This window comes from Manis javanica, chromosome 1 (genome assembly GCF_040802235.1).
Source record: "Manis javanica isolate MJ-LG chromosome 1, MJ_LKY, whole genome shotgun sequence".
Lineage (NCBI taxonomy): Eukaryota > Metazoa > Chordata > Mammalia > Pholidota > Manidae > Manis > Manis javanica.
This window is the reverse complement of record NC_133156.1, coordinates 209,255,048-209,272,774: the sequence shown is the minus strand read 5'-3', so window position 1 is coordinate 209,272,774 and position 17,727 is coordinate 209,255,048. Positions and strand designations below refer to the sequence as shown.

At 39.7% G+C, this 17,727-nt stretch overlaps 1 long non-coding RNA gene and 1 other non-coding gene across 2 annotated transcripts in view; one reads left to right on the top strand and one right to left on the bottom strand.

Moving 5' to 3' along the window:
• The window catches only part of LOC140843661 (uncharacterized), a 247,928-nt gene that overhangs the window by 198,133 nt on the left and 32,068 nt on the right, over positions 1-17,727 (bottom strand). The window lies entirely within an intron of this gene.
• LOC118969707 (small nucleolar RNA U109) lies at positions 13,811-13,945 on the top strand. Its single transcript, XR_005053792.1, has one exon. It is a non-coding gene; the product is annotated as a small nucleolar RNA U109 (small nucleolar RNA).

The following is a 17,727-nucleotide window of genomic DNA, read 5'->3' as shown; positions in this document are numbered from 1 at the left end:
TTTAATTCATAGTCATCATCTGCTGACCCTACTTTAGCATAAATAGGAACTGAAAGATGCTTTACTTTTGATAATTATATTATTGGTTATAGTTTTGGTATTTGTGGTATGAGACTATTGTGAGATAATACAAATGAGTATGCTGGAATCACTGGGATCTAGAATTTTCTGTATACTAGCAACAAAGAATTAGAAAACAAATTTTTAAATGTACAAAGCAGAAACAATATTATACATACACTTCAAAATACATCTTGTGAAATATGTGCAAGACCCTTACATTGAAAACTATAAGACATTTTTTAAAGAAATTTTAAAGGGCTAAGTGCAATATAATGAGTTACGAGAAATACATATTTGGCCATTTAGATGATCAAAAACAGATTTCTCAGGTATATTGGTCTTCATCCATAGTTCCAGAAAACAATGTAGAACCTTAAATTTGAAGTGGTTGTCTTTTCATGTTAATGAGAGACTTTTGGACCCCAAGGGCAGGGGCTGAAGGTTGAATCAGCTAATGGCCAATGATTTAGTCAATTATGACTCTGCATTGAAGCCCTCATTAAAAACCCATGAGAACAGCATCTCTTTCTCTCTCTTTTGCATCCTGCTTCTCTGTGGGAGAGAGCTTCCATGCCTGGGGAACCAGAAGATGTCCACATGCCACCGAGACAGGCCCTGTAACTCCAGGGAGAGGAAATCCTGGGACAAAATACTTCTAAAACCAAAATCAGTCAAAGGGAGAAATAAAGTTTAAAATCTGTCTCTCTTTCCTGCTCTGGCAGAAGCAAAACCAGCCTTCCCCCTCACCTCTCAGGTCCAGATAAGCCCTCCTGTTGCCCAAGTAATTACCCATTGATATGGAGATAAACTTTCTCCACCCCTGAGGTTCACCTGTTGATATGCAGATGCACTAAAGCCACAGCAAGATATTCTTACAATTTTACCCACAGACCCCTAGCTCCAGAAGGATAAAAGCTCCTTTACTTGGGAACTTGCTATGTATCTCTTCATCTGGCTATTAACTTATATCCTTTAAGGTATCCTTTATTAAACTGGTCAATTTAAGTCTTCTTCTGAGTTGTGTGAGCCACTCAGGCAAATTAATCAAACCTAAAGGGGAGGTCATTGGAACCTCCAATCTGTAGACAGTGGGTCAGAAGCACAGGTAAACAGCCTGGGACTTGCAACTGGTGTCTGGAGTCAGGGGTGGAGGGCAGTCTTATAGGATAGAGCCCTTAACCTGGGGAATCTGGTGCTGTCTCTGGGTAGACAGCATCAGAATTGTGTTGAGTTCTCAGACACCCTCTGTTGTTTGAGAATTGCATGGTGTCATGCATGGCTTCAGACACCGTCCCCTCCCCACATGCACACCCTCCCTCAGACACACATATACACACACATTGGAATCAGGTCTGGGCAGCCAAAAGGAGTCGGTGCGGAATTCACTAAGTCAGTGGAGAAATATGCTAGGTTCATGGAATTAAAGGCTCAAAATTACTAAGAGGTACAGTCTCTTTAAACTGATATATAAACTAAATGTTATACCAAATAAAACAACAAGATATGTTGAAGAAATTGATAATGTGAATCTAAAATCTACAAGGGAATTCAAAGGATTTAGAATATTCAAATCTTGAAAAAGAAGAATAGGAGACTTTACACTACCTGATTCCAGGACTTACTACTATAAAGCTATAGTAATCAATATATTATGATACTGAGTAGGGATAGTGTGGATAAAATTGCAATATTTCCAGAATCTCTCTCCTAGCCTTAGTGCATCACCATATCAATAGGTGTTTCCAAGGGGTGGAGAGAAGTAGTAGTCCATCTCATATTAGCCTGGGTTAGGGTCCCTTTTTGCAGCCGGGTCACAAGAGATACGGGTGAGCAAAAGTGGACAACTGCTTGTAAGAAGTAAATGGGTTTCTCCCACTTTATTTCTCCCTTTGACTGATTTCAGTTTCAAAGGTAATTTGCCTGTGGCTGGGAGACAGATTTCTCCCCCCCCACTACCATCCCCCATGCAGTTACAGATAGACAAATAGATAAAATGGGAAGGAATAGGGAATCCCAAAATAGGCATACACACAAAGCAAACTGACTTCAACAAACTGATCTCATCAAGTTAATTTAAAGGGTGAAAAGGGTCTTTTTTTTTACAAGTATCATTGAAACAAACAGATAGCTCAATGGGAAAAAAATGAACCTTGCTTAATTCAATCTCACTCCATACACAAAAATTAACTCAAGATGGATCAGAGACCTAAAAGCAAACCACAGAACCCTAATACCACTAAAAGAAATCACAGAAAAATATATTCATGATTTCAGGGTTGGCAAAATCTTCTTGGACCAGGCACAAAAACCACATGACAGAAAAGAAAGAAACAGATAAAACAGACCTCATCAAAATTAAAAATTTCTGTTCATCAAAAGACACATCTAAGAAACAGAAGACAAGTCATTGGAAAAACTATTCTCAGCATATATATGTAACCAAAATGCAAAAACACAAAAAACTTGTATTCAGAATATGTAAATAACTTCTACAAATAAAAAATAAAAAGATGAAGGACCCAATTAAAAATGTGCAAAATACATGCAGCCACTTCTAAACACACACACACACACACACACACACACAAGCCAATAACCACATGAAAAGGTAATCAACTTCATTAAACATCTGGGAAATGAAAGTTAAAACCACAATATCACTTCATCTCAACTAGAATGAAAAAAATTAAGATTGACCATGCCAAATGCCGGTAAGGATGCAGAGCCATCAGAATGCTCATACATTGCTTGTCAGTGTACAAAATGATACAGCTACCTCGGATGTGCCAAGAGTTGACAACTATTGAATCTGAATGATAGGTATATGCATATTCATTACTCTTCCTATTTTTATGCATGTATGAAATTTTCTATCACAAAAAATTTTAAACCTTTGAGTGAGCCTCTATAACCAAGGAAGTGACCCTGATTCTCAGGAAAAAAAGATGTATTTTTCCCCTACTTCAACAATTAATACCAATCAGTGGTACTGGTTGTTTCTAAGTCAGGCTGCATATTAGAAACTTTTAAAAAATAATCAATCCCAGGCCCTCCTCTGGATTGATTAAATCTGACACTCTCTAGGGATAGGGCCCAAGCACAGTCTTTTTTTAAACTCCCCAGAAGCTTTTAACATTCAGCCATGGTTGAGAAGCACAGACAAATAAAATCTTAACTCCTGGTTGCTTTACATAGCCTTTTTGGATGTTGTAACAGTTAGGGATCTGAGAAGAAACAGAATTCACCCCACATGGGGCTATTTGTAGAAATCTGGGCAGGATTAGGAGAACAAACACACCCAGCAGGAAGCTATTAGTGCCCCTGGAGAGGAAGGGATAAGCAATAGAACAGTGATACCAGAGCCCCGTGGAGGTGGAGTTGTCCGAGAGCCATAGTCATGGACATGACCAGGTGCCAAAGCATGAGGGAGTACAAACAAGTACCCTGACCTCCCTCTCCTTCCACCTTCCAGGCTGGCAGAGAAGCCTGCAGTGATGCACCCTCCAGGAGGGGACACAGAGCAGAGTGTATGAAGAGGGTGATGTCAGGCAGGCACATGGATCAACCGCATAGATGCCAACAATTCCAACTCCCCACTGCCAGTCTGGCCTGTCCACCTCTCTTGCCAATGGGTTTCAGCCCCAGGCAAGTTTACTATGGATTCAATGTAACCAAAGAAATGACAGTAGAATGTTCTTGGGGTGAAAGAGTTATACCCAACTTTATTTCCAGGGTGGCAGGTCAATCACTAAAATCCCATTCACTCAAAGCGAGTCTGCATGCAGCAAGCTGATCTCTGCCTCTGGTCCCCTCTGCCCGCAAAGTCATCCCAGTCTCTGTCCTCGATGCTACCACCGCTCCAGCCTCTGCTCTGCTTCCCTGTAGCCTTGCAGCCATGTCACTGTGTCGCCCAGAGCACTGGGCAAGGCTCTTTATATAAAGTCAATAACAACGCATTGCCCACACGTGTGTAGTGAGCTAGGCAACCAGGGCCAAGTGAGAATCCCAGGCACAGGAACCTTCATTATCCACACCACCCAACGCCTGACTTCCCCTCCTCTTCCTTCCCCACTGATGATTGGAGGAACAACTGAATCACTTTCTTGAACCCACCAATGAGGAAGAAGCCAGAGGCCAGTCTTGGGGACTGGGGGTTTCAGTTCTGCAGAAACTAAACATCAGTCACAAAGTATTTAAGTCATCAACCTACAGCATCTGTGGAATGACGTTATCTCACCAGCCTCTGACTTCCCTTTCCTGGCCACTTGAAAAAAAAAGGAAGGAAGGAAAGGAGGAAGGAAAAGGAGAAAGAAAGAACTGAGACTCGAAAACATTGTTTTCAACAATTACACGTGGAATGCTGTATAAAATCTCATTATTTGATGTGGAAAGGTCTAATGACATCACCTAGCCCATCCTGCTTGTTTTACAAACAAGGGACCTAGGACCAGATAGGTGAAGTGATTTGCCTAAAGTCACCATCTGGTTAGGGGCAGAGTCCAAAGGACGCAACTCTCTACCCAACACAGCCTCTCATGTTGTTGTCTTCTTTCCCAGCCCTGGGGGATCATTAGGCTTCCAGGGTAGCAAGATCATGTAAACACCTGCCACTTATATTTTACCCTTCATCCCTACATGTGACTACCCAGGTCTATTTCATGGTCATTATTTGCTCTGTCTCAGAGGGCATAGTTTTTAAAGGTGAGAAAGGAAATGAACGCCAAGGGCTTCCTTCCAGCTGGCTCCCCAGCAACTTCTGTGCCTGGTCCAGAAGGTAGGTACTGAGTGGGCTGCCTGACTCAGTGCCAGGCTGTCCCAATAAGGCATGCATGAGAAGGAAGCAGGCTTCACCAGCTTCCTGATGAAAACCTAGTCAGCTCCCAAAATCACTGTTTCAGGAATTCACTCAGCCTGCAAGCCTGGGAGCTGGCATCCCAGAAGCTGGCCCACTTACTGCAGGGTGCAGGCTTAGGCAAGGGCCCTGCCCTGGTGAATAAGCAGTCTCTGTCCTCTGTTGGAGGTGGTAGCAGACACTGCGGTGGTGAATCCCAGGGCACAGGCTTAGGGCCAAGGCCAGGGAAGCATCATGTTATTTCTGCCCAGAATGGGGCAGAAGGCAGGCAGCAAAGAAGCAATGGCTGAGGGCAGCTTTTCTAAAAAGCTCTCCTGAGTCTGGAACACTTCAGTGGAGGACCAACCAAGGATGACGGGAAAGACCAGCAACGTCTCAGGGTTCCTTCCAGCTCTGAGAGCCACGTCCCGGCGAGGGCCAGCACAGGGCAGTTCCCTCCACCTCCCGGAACTCTCTACCACAGCCCAGTCTGTGAGTTCCCTTCATAGCATACCACAGTTTTGAATTATAAAGTTAACTGTCTGCGTGCTTATTTATCATCTGTCTCTCCCACATGACTAAGCCCCACAAGGCAAAGGATTGTGCCCAGTACCCAGGATAGCACTTTATACTTCATAGGCACACACACAAAAATATGTTAGAATTGTTAAATAAATGGATGACTCTATGAAACATCCTTAATCCTCAAGAGGGGCAAACCGCTTGCAGGGGCAAACAAGCTGGCACTTGCAAGTAGGATTGATTACAGTGTACTCCTACATTTCCACTTGCCTAGCAAACTGGAACCCCATAAGATAATAACATAACAACATTTGTATAGAGCCTTGTGGATATTGCAGAACTTTCATATCCATTATTGAATCCTTACAAATACCCTCTTCGTGTGTTTTTGAATCATTACTTATTTTTAAAAATAGGCCAGCTGCAGCTTAAAGAAGGTAAATGGCTCAACCAAAATAACTGCCTGAGTGAGTAGCAAACACTTTCCCACCTCCACATCCAATAGCCTTCCCTCCACCCCTGGCCTGAGCAGAGTCCTCGTTCTGAGCATACACTAGAGACAGGCACTACTACCCATTTTTGCAGAAGAAAAACAGAGACTTTGAGAAAGTATTGGCATTGCTAATCAAAATTAGGTCTATAGCAAGAGCCAAAACTCCTTAAAGGATCTAAAAGGAGGAAAAGGAAACTGAGGAGTAAAGGGGCATGTCCTCTTTCCCCTGGTAAAGAAGAAGAGAAAGGAAACAGAGAAACAGAAAGTGATAAAAAGTGAAATTAACTAAGGAGCAGCTAATCCTCCATTTTGCCCCAGATAAAGAAAGGGGAAAAAAGTACAAGCTCTCCGGAAGATCCTGGGGCTGTTGGGTTACCCACGGTGTGGGGGCTGGGAGGCTGTCACCGTGTCCTCTATGAGTGTGCTCAGAGGAAAGGGCGGTCTGCTGCACTGGGAACTCAAGTTTCCTACCACCACTCTTCCTGCGTTCATAAAAACCCTGTCTTCTGAAGGGCAAAAAGTGCTTGACATATACTAAAACTATTGTTGTTATTAATGCCAACATTTCAGATTTGAATAGCTCCATTCCTAAGAGTTTAAAGCCTTTCACACATATTACCTAATTCTCTCAAAATTTTATTTAAAAAAATGTTCCTAAATTGCAATTTAAATACATCTAAAAGTTGCTTAAAACATTTAAATACAGTTCAGCCTTATCTCTACCCTCTTCTCCTGTCCCAGTTTAGCACATTTTCATATTCATTATCTGTCTTTGAAACACCAATTTTCAGAACAGAAACCTAAAAGAGCAGCTATAAGCCTCCTATCTCTGACCAAACTCTTATTTCCTTTCCTTGTCTGTTACCAGGTCTGCAGAAGAAACTTCTCTCCTGAGAGCTTCAAAAATAGCACAGAGCTCAGCTGTCCCCCGACCCCACCCGATCCTTCTTTTGGTATGCATTTTTTCTGCTCCTGATGTAATGAAGGAGTGGAAACAATAGTGACACAGACTGAGTGGCTAGTCTGTCCTGGACACTTTGCTAATTAATTTGCATACATTGTCTTACTTAATCCTTGAAACTTCTAGTTGTCCCCCAGTATCCACAGTAATAGAAATTTTAGCTGGGCACATAGCTGTATTTCCCATCTCCCTTGTGGCTAGATGTGGCCATGTGAATTTTCTGGTCAATAAGTAAAAGTGTCTATGGAAGCTTCCAGGCACACAGTGCCATTCTCAAGCAGGGTTTTCCTCTCCCCTGACTTCAAAGGGATTCCACTGGTTTGTATAGTCTAAGAACCTAAAGCATAGCCCATTGATAACCTCTGTTCTGACTTTATCCTGATGATGGTTCAAAGATTGCTCATTATTCCTTGTCTTCTCCATCTTACCCCTTATGTACTGATGGCCTTTGTTCTCTCCTTCTTAGATCAACCTTAACCTAAAGGAAAGCAGCCTGCCAACTTCAAACAGGCTGGAATAACTTTCCTCTTGTCTTCTGCTTTTTAGAGCATTATAGATATCCCCTCTTCTTCTCACCTCTTTCCAACTAGTGTGTTATACCACAATTCTACCTCCTGAGACAGCCAGGCTGGGATCCCTAAGGCTCCTACTCTATTTGCATCCACTGATGTCACCTCACACACTCATCCCCCATTCATTCTTCCTCAGTGCTTACCTCTAGGCACACATTATCTCACATACTCCATATTTTCTCTTCTCTCCCAACTGCAATAGCTCTATTGGCTTCTTCCCATATACCTATTAGATTAAGAAGGCAAATATTTAGCGTTATCTCTATTTTACCAATGGGAAAATGGAAGCACAAAGAGATGTGAGGATTTGTCTAAGATTGCACAAAGGAGACTGGTAACACCAAATCCTTGGGAATTCCAACCCAGAACCCTTCTTTTCCCCTGTGCATTCCTTTCTTTCTTTCTTACACCCTCTCATATTCTTTGAAGACAAGGCAAAAGGTAGCGACTTTCACTTTCATTTATGGGCACAAAAGATGACTTGTCCAAGATCCCTCACCATGTCTGTATTGAAATAAGAACCAAGAGGTCTTCACTCGAGCAGTTCCATGCTCTGTCTACAACAACCTGATACCAAAGAGCCAAAAGAGGTGATTTTTTAAATATATATAGACTTCAGCTAGTGGAATTACAGGTATGAAGAAGAGATGGACATAGTTTTAAATAGTGAGTGCCCTGAAAATAGAGAAGACATGCTCATGAAAGTTGAGGAGAAGCCATGTGTTAGAGAGAACAGAGCCTTGGCCTGAGCCCTACCTTCACCAGCTGGTCAGGAGACAATAAGGCTGAGAACAAAGCCCTAAATCTGTGTGACCTTGAACAAGACCTCCCCCTTCTGAAGAGTGCTTTCATCCTCAACATCAGGACCCACTGAAACCAGGCTCAGGGCTGCTGAATGCCAACAGAGCTGCAATAGCACTGACAGGCACCCTTCAGAGAGATGTAACTGGAGAAACAGGTGCTCGTTTATTTTATTTTACTCACCCAAGATTTGTGGATGTAGGGGAAGTGGATGAAAGTACAAAAGTCACTCTTTCATAAAGCTAGGTATCTTAGCTATCTCTGTACCCTTACTTTTTATCACCCACAGAATGTCCTAAATATTTGATTAGTAAGAGGAGAAAAGGAGTGACATGGCTAGGAAGAAGATGACCAGATATCCCTAATTTATTGTCATATCAAAAAATAATCAAAAGAGAAGATTTTATTATCACAATTGTACTGTGAAGAACCTGATGCTCAGAGATATTCAAATATCAGTTTCCACATCCAGAAAGGCAGGATCCAGGCATTCTAACGCCACACCTGTGCTTGTTCCAGGATCAGGTACTCAAGAAGCTGGACACTGTAGGGTAATCACCCACAAAGAGAGACTGAACCACCAGACATCACATAGTTTAGGGGTACAATCACACCATTAATTTCCACCTTTTGGAAAGGGCTGCTCAACATACAACCTTCACTGATGACCCCCTGGATGGCCCACGACAGTCCAGCAGTGCAGCTGGAAAAAGGAAGAATTGCAAACACATGTCGCTGAGAGTGGCCAAGATGGGTGGGATGGGCAGTCAGTAGACAATTATATTCCAAAATTGTCTAGGCGTGGGTCAAGGGCAGAAATTCTAACATTTTTTTAATGCTTATCATGTGCCCAGCTCTATGATAAATAGTTTACAAACATTGTATCTTTAGCACCCACAACAATGTTCCATAGTCAGTAGCATTAAGATATTTAACAGATAAGGAAACAAAAGTAAAAGGAAGATTACCTCACTTATCTGAAGTCAGACAGTGAGAAGAGAACAAACCCATGACACAAAGTCCGGTCCAATGGACTCCAATACATATTCATTCTGCACTCTTCAGCTGCCAAATTGTAAGAATATTACCAAAGTTCCTGTACTACCAACCCCATCACAGGGATACAAAAATGGCATTAAATGGAATCGTTTGTGTAGGGTACTCTGTCAGTTAGCTACTCGGCATCCATTCCCTTCTTCCTCTTTCCTAAAGGAATCCCAGTTCTGTTAAACTATTCATCCACCTCTCATGATTCAAAGAAGCTCACCCCATTTCAAACTCTGAGCATAGATTCTGATTAGTCTAAATAAATCAATACATGGCATTTCCTGGCATCTCTTACTGATCACAGGGTGGCATATGACCAAAATTGACCCAATCAGATTAAATGAATTTACATTCCATATTTGAGGAAAGCATCCCTCCCTCACTCTGCCTTCCAATCTCTTCCTCTCCCTCTTTCTCCTAATGTATGAAATCATGGGCACATGTTTTCCCAGTTACTAATGGTGGACATCTTGTGAGCAGGAAGAAAGCCAGCCTAAAGATGAAACAACGCATGGATTACTTATCAGACAGGTAAAGACTTGTTTGGCTTCTTGTCTATGTTTCTAAAGCACTGAGTCAATCAACTCAGCAGTTTTCCCTACTGATGGACTGACTGCTATACAAGATAATAAATCTTCTCTTTGTTTAAATCAGGTTGAATCTGAATTTATGTTACTTGCAACCAAATTTTTTCTGATAACTTGTTTTGCACCTACTGTCTTTACAAAAGACATGGTAATGACTCAACTTAGGGTTGGGGTGGCTAGTGAAGAAATGAGAGTTTGGGTCACTTACCCTGTAATTCAGTACTTTGCAGCCCATCGGTTCTCATCAACACTGAACGCTCATGTGGCACATGACAGCAGCCCTGACCTCCTGCCACCATCCAGATGACTTCCTGATAACTCTGAATTTGACGGGCAAAGGCCCAGACTCATGCCATAAGCTAGGGAAAGCCTATACTGGTTTTCATTAAGCAGTTGGAGGCTGAGAGGAAACTCCTGACCAGGTGCTAATCCTCCCACTCCATGGTTGTATACAGCAGTGGTTTGGCTGAGCAGAAAAGGTTCTGAATAAGTGGGTGAGATGAGTAAGACCACACACCCCCATGAAGTAGGTGGTGTTCCATAGGGGTTTTTAGTCCTCCATTTTGTAGGTGCAGGAATACCTGAGAATAAGTAGAGGTGGGTGAAAAGGATAATGGAAGAAGGAGAGCTGGAGGAAGGGGTGTTGAAGAAGGCAAACCAAGCACAAAAGACCTTGTGACTCTCTGGGCACTTTGAAGAGCCTGAAGGCCTTGGGACCTCCATGGGAGAAATTACCCTCATCAAAGCAGCACGAAGACTAGGTCAGGTCAGGGGTGGACCAGTGTTTCTACAGATGCTTCCAACAACAGTGGTGCTTTTTAGGCAGTTTTCAAGCTGCAGGCCAATGCTGAAAGTTAAAGAAAGAAAGGAAAATGAAAGAAGAGCCCTCAATTCTGAAAACATATGAGGCACTGCCTGAAGACTCCTAGAAAAATCTGAGAGACTTGCAGGTGACCAAGTTCCTGCATTTATGATATAGGGACTCAGAGCTACCAATTTTTAGGTAATGATGACTATGCTGCCACACTTGGATTCACAGGCTGCTGAATCCTGAGACATCTGGATTATAATAGTATCCCTAAGGTGACCAACTCATTCCAATTTGCCTGAGACTTTCCTCATTTTAGCAGTAGTAGCCCCATGTCCTGGAAAAACCCTCAGTCCCAGGAAGACCAAAATGGTTGGTCACTTAAGCACACACTACCCACTTAACCCTTATACTGAACATGTCCCACACTGCCCATTTTCTTAGTCTACATCAAAATGGTTCAACCAGACCCAGCAAAAATAAAAGCTGATGATTTTCACTAGCCTGAGCCTCATCTGAGGCTAATGACATAGTTAAGTCTTTAGCCTAGTTAAAAAGGAAGGCACATCCTAAGAGGAAGAAACCTGGACCTAGAAGAAGTAAAGGGGGCAGGAGTGGTATCCAGGAGATGGCAAAAATCCCCAGTGTACTAAGTACCACATGCCAGATGTCAACCCTTCCCTGCTTACTTTGGGAAGCTGCCAAGCACCTAATGAACAAAAGAAAGGCTAGTTCAGATGCCTCTTTAAAAGAAATTAGCCAGGGAACAATTAAAAGCCTGGAATGAGCAATTAGCCCAAATGGCAAAGACTTATAAATCCTCCCTCGATTGAAAAGAGTTAATTAAAATTTTCAGCCTTAGGAAGGGAATTACTCTTTTTTGAAATTAGCAAATGTGTCATTAGGGTGATAAAGGGCTACACAGAAAAGGTCAATAAGGTACTTATTCAGAAAGAAGATATCCAAACCCTTTATTCAAAGCTACAGTAATTAAATCAACAATGTATTTAGCCAACAAGGGTATTCTTGAACTATTATGTTGAGTATAACGGGGTATACTATGTTCTAACTTATCTTGGAGAAGACAATAATCCCAGCCAAGGAAAAGAGGAAAATGGAAGCATATGTAAACCAAATAGTCTGCTACAGTCATCCAAATTCATTCCTTGGAAAGAGCAGGAAAATGGAGGTTTCCCAGATACAATCAAATTTGGTCTACAAAGACATCACTGACACTGAAAGGCATCCTTTCTCTCATGTAAACTGTAGAACAGGTGTTCAATAAGACTTAGTCTTTTTTACTACACTGTTCTGGATATTCCAATAATTTAGACTAGTGATCCTCAAACAGAAGCAAATTTGTCCCTGGGGAACATTAAGCAATTACTGCAGACATTTTTATTTGTCACACTTGAGGAATGGGCATGGTTGCTATGGGCATCTAGTTGGTTGAGGCCAAGGATGCTTCTAAACCTCCTGCAATGTATAGGTCAGCTCCACACAATAAAGAATTACCCTACCCAAAATGTCAAGAGTACCACTGCTGAGAATCTGTTGGTTCAGATATACTCTAATTGAAAGTTTGAATTTACTCCAACCATAAAAAGAAGGCTTTCTTGGCAAATTAGTGGCACTAGTTGATAAATGAAATATCATTTTAATTCAGTAACCAAATTACAGTATTTGAGAAACTTCCTTGTATGTCACTGTAACTCCGGCAGGAAAATCCTGGGGCAAAATACCTTTGAAACCGAAATCAGTCAAAGGGAGAAATAAAGTGGGAGAGACTCATTTATTTTTTACAAGCTGTCATCCACTTCTGCTCTCCCGTGTCTCTTGACCAGGCTGCAGAAGTAGAGCTCCACCTAACCTCTCCATAAGCCCCTCGCTTGCCCTTGTAACTACCTATGGAGGTTGACTACTTCTCTCCACTCCTCGGAAACACCTATTGATATGGAGATACACTAAGTCCATGCAAGAGATTCTGGAAATACTGCAATTTTACCCACAGTCACCACTGACTACAGCAATGACAATTTTCTAGTCTTTTCCTAAAAGCCAATTTGACAGGATTTTTCATTACCAATCTTTCATCAATTAATATTTTTCAAAGTATTAACACTACATATTCCATTCAAATAGTCCATACTTAAACATTTTTACTTATTAAGACTGGGTTTCTATAAATAAGTCCTGGGGATGTAAAGTACAGCATGGTAACTATAGTTAACAATACTGTATTATACATTTAAAAGTCGCTAAGAGAATATTTCAAAGTTCTTATCACAAGAAAAAACAAGTCTGTAATTATGTGTGGGGATGGATGTTAAGTAAACTTGTTGTGGTAATCATTTTGCAATATATATATATATATATATATATATATATACACCAAATCATAATGTTGTATATCTGAAACTAATACAATGTTATATGCCAATTATATTTCCTTATAAATATAAGCAAATAGACTGGGTTTTTCTACAGCACTGAGAAAATCATTTGAAATTAATGAGGCCTTTTCCTTATTGTGATATATTTACATATGTGATAACTATATAAACACTGTTATCCTAAAATAAGCTAAAGTATTCATTTTTTATTTTTAATCAAACTTCTCTTTAAGGAGAACTTAACTAAAAAGAGATTACATCACTTTTATGTTTCTTTATCTAGCTAACAAATGATCCAGAGTTTTAAAAAATAGCAAACAACCACTTTATCTCCTTGCCCAAAGCTTGGCTTCAGGAGCTAAGTGCTGGCTGGAGTTTAAGTCTAATTCATTTCCAAGCATTCAACATTTATTACCTGGGAGACTTCTTTGTCAGCATAGCACATATTAAACAAGTTAGTGTAAGTATGTTAAGATTATATATGTGAATTTACCATTGACAAACTTGCCTCTCTGGTGCCTGCTGGGACAATAGCTAAATGGGCAGACTGGTTGTATTTATCAAAATTTACATAAACAAAAAAGCCAAGTCCCCACACAGGGTTAAAGAATAAATCAGTTACATGAGCCAGTGAGGATTCCTGAGGGAAATGGCAGGTTCCAAGGAAAACATTTTTTTCACCTTGTTGTCATTTTACACAGGGGTGATGGAGTGCCTTAGAAGGAACATAGGTTGCATGTGGAAATGTCTGCTCCTCATTCCACTGGGAACAGAAATACATCCAAAGCATGCTACATTACAAAAGGAGTTCTCAGGGCTGCCAACCTTACAGTAGAGGTTGGGTAGTAGTATACTTCTCCGACATAAAAGAAGAAAAAGAAAGAACATATTAAACAAAAATATAGGTAAATACAATAGATTTTCCTTCTTGAGTCTTCTAAGTTATGTTTGATTGTTAAAACACAATTTATAATACTGTCTGATATGGCTCTAAATGTATGTAGAAGAAATACTTAAGACATCTTTATTATGAAAAGAGGAGAGAAAAGAGACAGAAAGGGAGGTATGATTTTAACACTTTATGCAAAACTGGTAAAATCATGATATCAACAGACTAATACAATGTGTATGTGTAATGTACTACCTAAAGCAACCGTTAAAAATACCCTACAATAGAAACACTCAAATGCACTATAGGTAAATCAAAACTGAATTCTACAAAATGGTAAAGAAACCCACAGGAAAGCAGGAAAAAGAACAGATGAAAAAACAGGGAGAAAAAAACAGAAAACAAAAAGATAAAATGCCAGATTTAAACCTTACCATAACAATAATTACACTAAATGTAAATAGTAGGAATGGAAGTAAAAGGTTGAAAGTAAAAAGATGGCAGATGATATACCATGCAAATATCAATCAAAAGAAACAGGAGTGGCTATATAAATAACAGATAAAGTTGACTTCAAAACAAAGAAAATTATCAGTAACAGAGAGGGACATTAGACAATGATAAAAAGATAAGTTCACCAATAAAACACAGCATCCTAAATGTAAACATAACAAACAACAAGTCCTCAAAATACGTAAAGCAAAAACTGACCGAATTGAAAGGAGATATAGACAATTCCACAAGTATAGCTAGAGATTTCAACACCCCTCAATCAATAACTGATAGTATAATCAGACAGATAATCAGAAAGGATATAAAAGAACTCTACAATACCATCAGCCAACAGATTCTAATCAGAATTCATGGAACATTCTACCCAACAACAGAGGAATACACATTCATTTCAAGTGTTCACAGAACATATAACAAGATAGACCATATCCTGGGCCATAAGGAAAAAAAAAACCTCAACAAAATTAGAAGAATTAAAATCACACACAGTATTCTCTGTGACCAAAATGGAATTAAACCAGAAATCAACAACAAAGATAACAGGAAAATCTCCAAACACTTGGACACTAAACAGCACAGGATCAAGAAAAATCACATTTTAACTGAACAATAATGAAAATACAACATAACAAACTTAGTGGGACAGAGCTAAAGCAGTGTTGAGAGAGAATTTTATAGTACCAAATATGTATGTTAGAAAAGAGGAAAAGTCTCAAATCAATAATACAAACTGCTAATTAAAGAACCTAGGGGAAAATACAGCAAAAGAAACCCAAATCAAGCAGAAAGAAGGAAATAATAAAAAGCAGAAGTATCCATATCAAGATGGTTTCACTGGAGATTTCTACCAAATGCTTAATGAAGAATTAATACCAATTTTACACATTCTCTGACAGAAAATAGAAAAGGAATACTTCCCAATTCATTTTACAAAGCTAGTAACAACCTGAAACCAAAGCCAAAGACAGTACAAATAGAAAACCTACAAACCAGTATCTCTCATGAAGATAAACACAATAATCCTTAACACAATATTAGCAAATAGAATTCAATAACAGGAAAAACTTATAGATCATGATCAAGTTGGGTTTACTGTACAGATGCAAGGCTGGTTCAATATTCTAAAGTCAGTCATCTAATTCACCAAGTCAATAGGCTAAAGAATAAAAATCATATTATCATATCATTCAATACAGAAAAACAATGGACAAAATTCAACATCCATTCATGATTTTTTAAAAAACTCTCAGAAAAATAGGAATAGAGAACATCCTAAACTTGATAAAGAACATCAACAATACATTTACAACTAATATTATATTTACTGGTAAAAATGATTTCCAAGATGAGGAATAAGGAAGATGTCCACTCTCATGACACTTGTATTCAACATAGTGCTAGAATTTCTAGCCAACATATTATGGCAAGAAAGTGGGGGAAAGGCATACAGATAGGAAAGAAAGAAGTAATACTGTCCCTATTTTCAGATGACATAGTTATCTGCACAGAAAATCCCAAGGTATCTACAGAACATCTCCTGGAACTAACAAATGAGTCCAGAAAGGTCTTAGGATACAGGATAAACATACAAAAATCAGTTGTATTTCTATATACTAGCAGTGGGCATGTAAACATTAAAATTATAAATACAACATCATTTAAAATCATTCAAAAAATGAAATAGGCATATATCTTAAAAAACATGGACACTGCTTGTATGCTGAAAGCTATACAATGTTGATGAAAGAAATCAAGGAAGATCTAAATAAATGGTGAGGTATATACCATGTTCATGGATTGAAAGACCCAACACAGATGTCATCTCTCCCCAACATGACATACAGGTTTAACACAACTACTAACAAAACTGCAGCAAGATATTTTATACATATAGATAAGATTATTCTAAAAATGTATATGGAAAAACAAAAGGACTAGAATAGATTAAATATTTTGAGAAAAGAAATTAAAGTGGTAGGAATCAGTATACTCATTTTTAAGACATTATATAGCTACCATAGTCAATACTTCATGGTAATAGTGCAGGAAGAGACACAAATAGCAATGGAACAGAATAGAAAACACAGAAATAGACCCACACAAATATGCCCAACTGGTTTTATTTCATAAAGGAGCAAAAATAATTCAATGAAGGAAAGATAGCCCTTCAAAAAATAGTGATGGAGGAGTCAGATATTCATAGGCCAAACAAATGAACCTTGATCTAAGTCTCACAACTTTTACACAAATTGACTTAAAACAAATCACAGACTTACATGTAACTCATGAAACTTTAAAACTTTAGAAAGAAAAATTAAAAGCAAATCAAGATCCAGGGATAAGCAAAGAATGCTTAGACTTACTTGATATCAAAAGCATGATACACAAAATGAAAATTTGATAAATTAGACTTCATCAAAGTTTTGACATTTGCTCTGCAAAAGGCTCCATTAAGATGATAAAAAAGCAAGCTACATATCATAAGAAAAAATGCAAACTGCATATCCAAGAAAGAACTAGAATCTAGAATATATGAAGTACTCTCAAAACCTGACTGTAAAGAAACAAACAATTCAATTAGAAAATGAGGAAAAGACATGAACAGACATTTCAGCAAGGATGATATACAGATGGCAAATAGGCACTCAAAAACATTTTCACATCACCAGCCATTAAGAAAATGTAAATTAACATCATGCTATCTCTACATACCTATCATAATTATCAAAATAAAAATGACAGCAGCAAATGCTGGGGAGATTGTGGAGAAACTGAATCACTCATACACTGCTGTTGAGAAAGAAAAATGGTACAGACTCTCTAGAAAACATTTTCTTCAAAAACTAAACATGTAGGAGGGGCGGAGTCAGGATGGTGGCGTGAGTAGAGCAGTGGAAATCTCCTCCCAAAAACACATAGAGCTATGAAAATATAACAAAGAAAAATCTTCCTAAAATAGAGACCACAGGACACAGGACAACATCCAGACCACATCCACACCTGCAAGAACCCAGCGACTTGCGAAGGGGGTAAGATACAAGCCCTGGCCCGGCGGGACCCGAGCGCCCCTCCCCCCAGCTCCCGGCGGGTGGAAAGAAACCGGAGCGGTTTTTTTTTTTGGCGAGCGCTTTTTGGAAGCCTTAAAGGGACGGGCCCCCGTTGCTAGGGAGGCAGGGTGGTGGGACCGGTGAGCAGGTGCCTGGGACCGGTGGCTGAGGACAAACAATATCCCGTGTATCTCCCTGCG